We start from the raw sequence: 8,596 nt of genomic DNA, 5'->3' as shown, positions 1-8,596 counted from the left end.
TTTACTAAATTTTGACTAATTCAGGGAAGTTTTCTTACAAAGGTGTGGGCAGCGTGGTGGCAACCACAAGGTTAGTCAGCAAGTTAGTCAACCAGATTCTTTGCCTGAATCCAACTTAAGCAGATTCAAATGCAAAATCAGGTAGGAGCCTAGTTCTTCCTGGAGTGTTATTGGATCAAATGTTACCCACACCTCTTCTCAGCCAAGTTCTTCTCTTTCTTCTAGAAGGATTTCAAGTTATACTTTTTCTGGAAAGTTTCTCTGTTAACTAATCAACACTTCCTAAGCCTTCACTTTGAGTTACACTATATTGCCATGAAGTCATGAATGTTCGACATATATTAGAGTTCCTGGGAAGAGAGCACACACCTGGTACTTATACAACCTATCATTTAGCTGAGTAATACCATCATTATGACATATATCATACTTTAGTATAATTACTATTATTGTGGCAAAATATGCATAATATAAAATTTATCATTTTAGCCATTTTAAGTGTGTAGTTCAGTGACATTAAGTACATTCATTCATATTGTTATGCAACCATCATTACCATCCATCTCCAGAACTTTGTCATCCTCCCAAACTGAAACTCTGTACCCATTAAACACTAACACTGCTTTTCCAGCTCTCTCTTGCTACTAATTTACTACTATCTATTTTACTTTCTAACTCTATGAATTTGACTATGCTAAGTACCTCATATAAGTGGAATCAATATTTGTCCTCTTGTGTCTATCTTATTTTACTTAGCATAATGTTGTCAAAGTTTATCCATGTTGTAGCATGTGTCAGAATTCCCCCCCCCCCTTTTTTTAATTCTTCACTGGAGGATATTTTTCCATGGATTTTTAGGGAGAGTGGAAGACAGAGGGAAAGACAGAGAGAAACATCGATGGAAGAGAAACACATCAATTGGTTTCCTACTGCACAAGCCCCGACCAGGGCCCAGGCTGGGGAGGAACCTGCAACCGAGGTACATGCCCTTGACCAGAATCAAACCTGGACCCTTCGGTCCGCAGGCCGACGCTCTATCCACTGAGCCGACGCTCTACCCATTGAACCAAACCGGCTAGGGCAGAATTTCCTTTTTCTTAAAGGCTGAGTGAAATTCCTTTGCATTGATATACCACCTTTTGTTTATTCATTCATCCACTGGTGGACATTTTATTAAGATTATTTTTTAAGACAACCTTCCTTATTTAAGTATAACAAACAAATAGAAAAGTGTCCCAAAGTATGCAACTTGGTGAATTTTCATAAAGTAAACAAAACCCTGTACTTACCACTCAAATTTGGAAACAGAACATTATCAGCAGCCTAGAAGCCCCCTTTGAGTCCCTCTCAGTCACGACTGAAACCTAATCACTGCCCTGACCTCTGTCTCCATCTATTACTTTCACCTGCTTTTGAATTTACAGTGTGAAGTCCCTTGTCTGATTTCTCTTGCTCAACATTAAGTTTATTAGATGTAGCCATGTTGTGTGTGTAGCAGTAGTTTGTTTATTTATATCACTATTTCATTGCTGTATGCCAGGCAGCGCCGTGGCTCGAAGGGTGTCTGGGGAGTGAGCAGTGTCCCTCCAGCAGGTGGCATCTCTCAGCCTGACCTTCGGGGATCAGGCCAAAACCAGCTCTCCCACATGCCCTGAGGGGTCCCGAAGTTCGAGAGTTGCTGTAGCTGGGCAGCTCCTTTGTTGAGACTCTGCCCCCTGGTGGTCAGTGTGCATTATACCTACTGGCCGGTTGGCCAGGCAGCCAGTTGGACAGTCACTTAGCCTCTTATATATATAGATTCTACTGTTAGATTTTTGGGTTATTTCTAGTTGGTTTAGATAGAAAAATATGGTTATAAACACTTTGTACCTGGCTTTTGATGTACACCTGTTTGTATTTCTGTTGAGTATATACATATTAGCAATTCAGAACCACCCCCTAGCCCCCACCCCGACAACACCAAACAAAGCAAAACCACACACACTTAGGAGTAGAATTTTAGGATCCGGGGGGATGTTTAAGTTCAGGCTTAATAAATACTGACAAGGAGTTTCCATTTTGTACTTCCATTAGCAGCATACAGTATAAGAATTCTGGTTTCCCCATACATTCACCAACATTTGAAATTGGTAGTCTTTTAAATTTTAATTATTTGGGTGAGCCATGTTTCATTGTGGTTTTATTTGCATTTCCTGGATGACTAACAATGTTGAATATCTTCTTATATCTTTATTGGCTATTTTAGTTGTGTTCTTTTGTGATCTTCCTGTTAAAGTTATTTTAAAGCCATTTATTTAGTAGCAGTCAGTTAAAAATTTAATAGACTTTATTTTTAAAATGGTTTAGATTTACAGAAAACTTGAGCAGATAGTACAGTTCTCTTCTCTCCCCGTCACCTCCTCCTGTTATTAACATCTTACATTTGTATGGCACATATATTGCAATTTATGAACAATGTTGATAAATTATAATGAACTAAATTTGTACTTTATTCAGGTTTCTCACTTTTTATCTATTGATCCTTTTCTGCTCCAGGATCACATCCAGAATACACAGTACCATTCACTTGTCATGTCTCCTTAGGTGCCTCTTGGCTGTGGCAGTTTCTTAGACTTTTATTGCTCTTGATGACCTTGACAGTTTTGAAAAGGAATGATTTTTTTTTTCTTTTTTTTTTTGAGTAATGATATTTTGTAGGATGATTCTGTGGACAAAATATGCTAACCTGACTAACTCAGGGAAGGCCTGCTTGGCAGCCTTGCAAACTCAAGAGACATAAATTAACCACAAAGGGTGATCTGAAATTAAAGCCTTTAATTAAAAAGCAGTTTATAGTAGGTAGTCATGTCCTAGGCCAGTATCTTCCTAGACAAAGATCAACTTTGATCTTTACTGAGCCTATTGTCTTTTTGAATCTAAGATAACATACCTGTGAAATGTCAGGGTGCCTTATAACTCCCCTTTTTCCAGATCCCTCGGGGCACAAACAGTGAGCAAGAGCGCCAGGGCGGAGACCACAAATTCCCTCTATCTGAACTGGTGCATTTTTTTTTTTTTTTTAAATGTTTTATTGATTTTTTACAGAGAGGAAGGGCGAGGGATAGAGAGCCAGAAACATCGATGAGAGAGAAATATCTGTCAGCTGCCTCCTTCATGCCCCCTACTGGGGATTGAGAGCACAACCAAAGTACATGTCTTTGACAAGAATTGAACTCAGGAAGGGGTTAGGGTTTTTGCTATCTTGATAATTGTTGACCATTAACTATCCTGTTCCCACCTATGTAAAAGAACTATGGGTCTATCATTTCATTTTTATCCAATCCCATACGTTTCCTCGCTTTGCTTTCTGCCACCTCCCTAATCTATCACCAATGGATTTCATATAACCCACTTACATCTCCTCCTTTGATTGTAATGTAAAACAAGGTGAAAAAATGATATTCTCTGCTGGAGCATTATCCCAATATGTTGATATTCTGCTTCCTGGCAATTATTGACAGTTTGGTTCAAATAAACTCACAGCCCGGCCAGCGTGGCTCAGTGGTTGAGTGTCGACCTATGAACTAGGAGGTCACAGTTCAATTCCCGGTCAGGGCACATGCCTGGGTTGTGGCTCAATCCCATATGTAGGGTTTGCAGGAGGTAGCCGACCAATAATTGTCTCTCATCATTGATATTTCTATCTCTTTCTCCCTCTCCCTTCCTCCCTGAAATCAATAAAAACATATTTTAAAAAATAAGCTCACAAAAATTCTTTACAGGTTTGAATGTTTTTATACATTAACACTTCTTTATTGGAATTTATCTGATATTTTCCTCATGATTATACTGGTGTCTGGTGTCTTGGGAAGAAGATCAGAGATAATGCACCATTTTCATCAGATCATATCAAGGGTACCTACTAATCAATATGATTTGTGATTATTGATGCCGACCTTACTTACCTTGATGAAGGTTGTTTACTATAAAGTTTCTCTTTTCTTTTTCCTTACTGTTCTTTTTGGAAGGAAGTTAAGGAACTGTGAGTATGAAGTTAATTAATTTATTTAAACATTTAAACTGCACCATGGTTTTTAAAAAATTCTTACCTGAGGGTATGTTCTTTTAAAAAAAATTAATTTATTTATTTCAGAGAGAAAGGGAGAGGGAGACAGAGAAACATCAATGATGACAGAGAATCATTGATCAGCTCCCTCCTGCATGTCCCCTATTGGGGATCAAGCTTGCAACCTGGGCATGTGCCCTTGACCGGAATTAAACCCGGGACCCTTCAGTCCTCAGGCCGACGCTCTATCCACTGAGCCAAACCAACTAGGGCTGAAGTTAATTTTTAAATTATTGCAGGAGACACTTCTGTGGCATCTGACTAGCTCACATGATTGCCCATTCCCTGGATACCTCCTTCCTCAAAATCCAAAAGGGTAGCCTCCCCAACCCATCCTTTCAACCACCTTCTCCCTTAAGGAGACACATTTGTTCTATGAAATTCTCTCTTGGCCACAGATGTTTGGAGAAAGTTGAATAGGGTCCCTTCCCTAACTGCTTAGAACTTTAGGCCAGTGGTTCTCAACCTTCTGGCCCTTTAAATACAGTTCCTCATGTTGTGACCCAACCATAACATTATTTTCGTTGCTACTTCATAACTGTAATGTTGCTACTGTTATGAATCGTAATGTAAATATCTGATATGCAGGTTGGTCTTAGGCGACCCCTGTGAAAGGGTCGTTCGACCGCCAAAGGGGTTGCGACCCACAGGTTGAGAACCGCTGCTTTAGGCCAAGTCAGACTCTCTGCATGCCCAAACCAGATTAATAACATTTAATAACACCCTTTGCTTGACAATCATTATGTAAACAGACTAGCTCAGATGCTTCCAACATTGTCTACTGTCTCTCTAACACCCATTCCTCTTTCCCTACTTTATCACATAAACCCAATTTTGTTTTTATTTTTTATCACATGATCTCATTCATATGTGGAATCTAAAGAACAAAATAAATTGATGAACAAAATAGCTCCAGAGACATAGAAACATGGAACAGACAGTCAAATCTCAGAGGGAAGGCGGGGGTGGGTGGGAAGAGATTAACCAAGGAATTTATATGCATGACCCGTAGACACAGACAATAGCGTGGTGAACGCCTGGGCAGGTGGGGCCCAGGAGGGGTTAATGGGGGGAAAAAGGAGACATCTGTAATACTTTCAACAATAAAGATAAATTAAACAAACAAACAAAAAAGAGGCTTTGTAGAACCTTCATCTCCTTTTCAATATCTGGAGCAATAGTTGCAGTACTGAGTATACTGAGTAATGTCAATCTTTTATCATTACTTCTGTATTAATGCAAATCACATTTTTGTGAGTCTACTCTTTGGGTTTTTAAAATGCATAAACATGGGCCTCAGCAGATAACATGCTGAGGAGATCATACCCACAAGTATCTTGCCATAAGCGACCCACAGGTTGAGAACCGCTGCTTTAGGCCAAGTCAGACTCTCTGCATGCCCAAACCAGATTAATAACATTTAATAACACCCTTTGCTTGACAATCATTATGTAAACAGACTAGCTCAGATGCTTCCAACATTGTCTACTGTCTCTCTAACACCCATTCCTCTTTCCCTACTTTATCACATAAACCCAATTTTGTTTTTATTTTTTATCACATGATCTCATTCATATGTGGAATCTAAAGAACAAAATAAATTGATGAACAAAATAGCTCCAGAGACATAGAAACATGGAACAGACAGTCAAATCTCAGAGGGACGGCGGGGGTGGGTGGGAAGAGATTAACCAAGGAATTCATATGCGTAACCCATAGACACAGACAATAGCGTGGTGAACGCCTGGGGCAGGTGGGGCCCAGGAGGGGTGAATGGGGGAAAAAAGGAGACATCTGTAATACTTTCAACAATAAAGATAAATTAAACAAACAAACAAAAAAGAGGCTTTGTAGAACCTTCATCTCCTTTTCAATATCTGGAGCAATAGTTGCAGTACTGAGTATACTGAGTAATGTCAATCTTTTATCATTACTTCTGTATTAATGCAAATCACATTTTTGTGAGTCTACTCTTTGGGTTTTTAAAATGCATAAACATGGGCCTCAGCAGATAACATGCTGAGGAGATCATATCCACAAGTATTTTGCCATAAGTATCAAACTTTTCAGAGCTGTGTCCTTTGTGAAGATTCATTTTAGTTAGCAAGATCTTTTTCTCTGTCATTCATCCCCATGCCTGAGATTTGCAGTGATGCAGGCCCCGTTTACCATCCCTGCCAAACACTCATAGAGGTTCCAACCTCCTGGTCAGGGCCAGGGGCAAAGGACAGATTCACATAAATAAACAACTATTCTGAAGCCACAAGTTTAGGGAACTTTTTGATGAAGTCAATGAGTCCTTGAATGGTTCGGGTTCTCTCTACAGCCCACCTCTTCGTTTTCATTACAGGGGTGTCTCCCACGGCCTTTAGCAGGATATCAATTTTTTTCTTGGTGTCGCCGGTAGGTTCCTCTGTTCCCGGGGAGACTAAGGCGGAAGAGGGCTCCAGTGTGGCTGTTTTTGGGGAGATGTCCGTAGACCCTTCGCTGTCCACACGTGAAGGAGGGAGTGGCAGCACGGCCTTTGGCTCCTCAGCATCTTGTTTGGTCCCAATTTTATTTTTAACAGACTATTTCTGCTGTGCAGCCCATATGCCCCAAGGAATCCATCCCTCAGCTCCCAGAGTGGGCCTAATTGCTCCACGCCTAATCCCTTCTTTCTGGTCTGTGAAAGGCTCAGGAACAATGAGATGTGTGGAAGGTTGGCTAGGGCCTCCTGGAGAGTTCTTTGCTCTTTTTGGTATAGCTTTAGAGCAGCGGTTCTCAACCTGTGGGTCGCGACCCCTTTGGGGGTCAAACGACCCTTTCACAGGGGTCGCCTAAGACCATCGGAAAACCCATATATAATTACATATTGTTTTTTGTGATTAATCACTATGCTTTAATTATGTTCAATTTGTAACAATGAAAATACATCCTGCATATCAGATATTTACATTACGATTCAAAATTACAGTTATGAAGTAGCAACGAAAATAATTTTATGGTTGGGGGTCACCACAACATGAGGAACTGTATTAAAGGGTCATGGCATTAGGAAGGTTGAGAACCACTGCTTTAGAGGATGTTGTCATATATAGACTGGAACCATTGCATACATCCCCATCCCAGTCCATTGAGGCAGCTGGGACGTAGAGGAGGGCAACTTAGAGAATGTGGGAGATGGAGCAAGAATCATGCTGAGGCCTACCCTATCTCTCCACTAGCGCTGCTCAAAACGTAAGGTGAACTGTTTGCTACCCTTCTGCAATGACATAAACACAGACATTGAGAGTAAGTGTTAGAAAATTTCATAGTGATTTGACATTGCTGGGACATCTAAGTGTGTGACCAGTGGACTTGTGTTGAATAGGCTGTAGACCAGTTTGGATATTGCTCAGCAAAGAGATGAGTTGAAAGTGGTGGCAACTGTGTACAAGTCTTGTGCATTAGGGCCATGTAGCAATATGCACTGGATTGAAAAAACAAGCACAATGCAACAACAGCAACTGTCCTTCACCACAGTAGTCTGAGAAGCATTACTCGAAACTCAATAATTACGTTGAGTCAATTAATTTCCCTATTCTTTAAGACCATCTGGGTTCTATTTTCTCCAATTCACACCCAAAAGCATCTGAACTAATACAGTGATTGAATCCTATAAAAAGGCAAGAAACCACATAGTCACTTTACTAGGGTAGACATGTTGTTAAATAAGTGTATTCATGTGTGTGTGTGTGTATGTGTGTATGTGTATTGTGTGTATATGTTTGCACATAGTTGTGATTTTAGGTGACCATTTCTCAATGTTAGTGACCACAAAAATATTTCTTTTTGGTGTCTTTTGCCAGCTGCTGGCATTTCCCAGCTCTAGTTCTGTGATTTGAATGTGATAGCATCATAAAACACATGGGAGAGATTGTAGAAGAATAAAAGTTCCATTTACACCTTCAGGGGGAAATAAAAAGAGGAAGGAGAGTTGACTACATGCTGTTTTGGGATTATGTTTTTATCTTTGTATTTTATTATTATTATTATTTATTTTTAAAATATAGAGGAAGTGAGAGGGAGAGATAGAAACATCAATGATGAGAGAGAGAATCATTGATTGGCTGCCTTCTGCACACCCCACACAGGGGATCAAGCCCACAACCCGGGCATGTGCCCTGACCAGGAATTGAACCGTGACCTCCTGGTTCATAGGTCGATGCTCAACCACTGAGCACACTGGCTGGGCTACCTTTGAATTATAAAACTTTTCTAATATTGGAAAAACATCAATGTAATTTTTAAAATAGTTTTTCTGTCACAGCTTTTAAGAAGTCATCCAAAATGTTATTAAAATATTACTTATAGAGCTTTGCTATTATTTTTTTTCTAGTGAAGTGAAGTAAGGAAAGGGCTATAATGAAATGATTGTTGTATGTATATAAATAAGATAATGCATTTGGTTAATAGATATAAAACTTTTCTATTTTTTTGATATTATTTTGATCCCAAAGGAATTTTTTT

The 8,596-nt window shown here is 39.7% G+C and overlaps 1 pseudogene; it reads right to left on the bottom strand.

The window, feature by feature from the left end:
* Positions 1–6,135: 6,135 nt before the first annotated feature.
* Positions 6,136–8,596, bottom strand: part of LOC102262049 — a 10,331-nt pseudogene continuing 7,870 nt past the window's right edge.

This window comes from Myotis brandtii, unplaced genomic scaffold (genome assembly GCF_000412655.1).
Source record: "Myotis brandtii unplaced genomic scaffold, ASM41265v1 scaffold796, whole genome shotgun sequence".
Taxonomy (NCBI): Eukaryota; Metazoa; Chordata; class Mammalia; order Chiroptera; family Vespertilionidae; genus Myotis; species Myotis brandtii.
The sequence above is the reverse complement of the archived record's forward strand: the minus strand, read 5'-3'. Positions and strand labels throughout refer to the sequence as shown.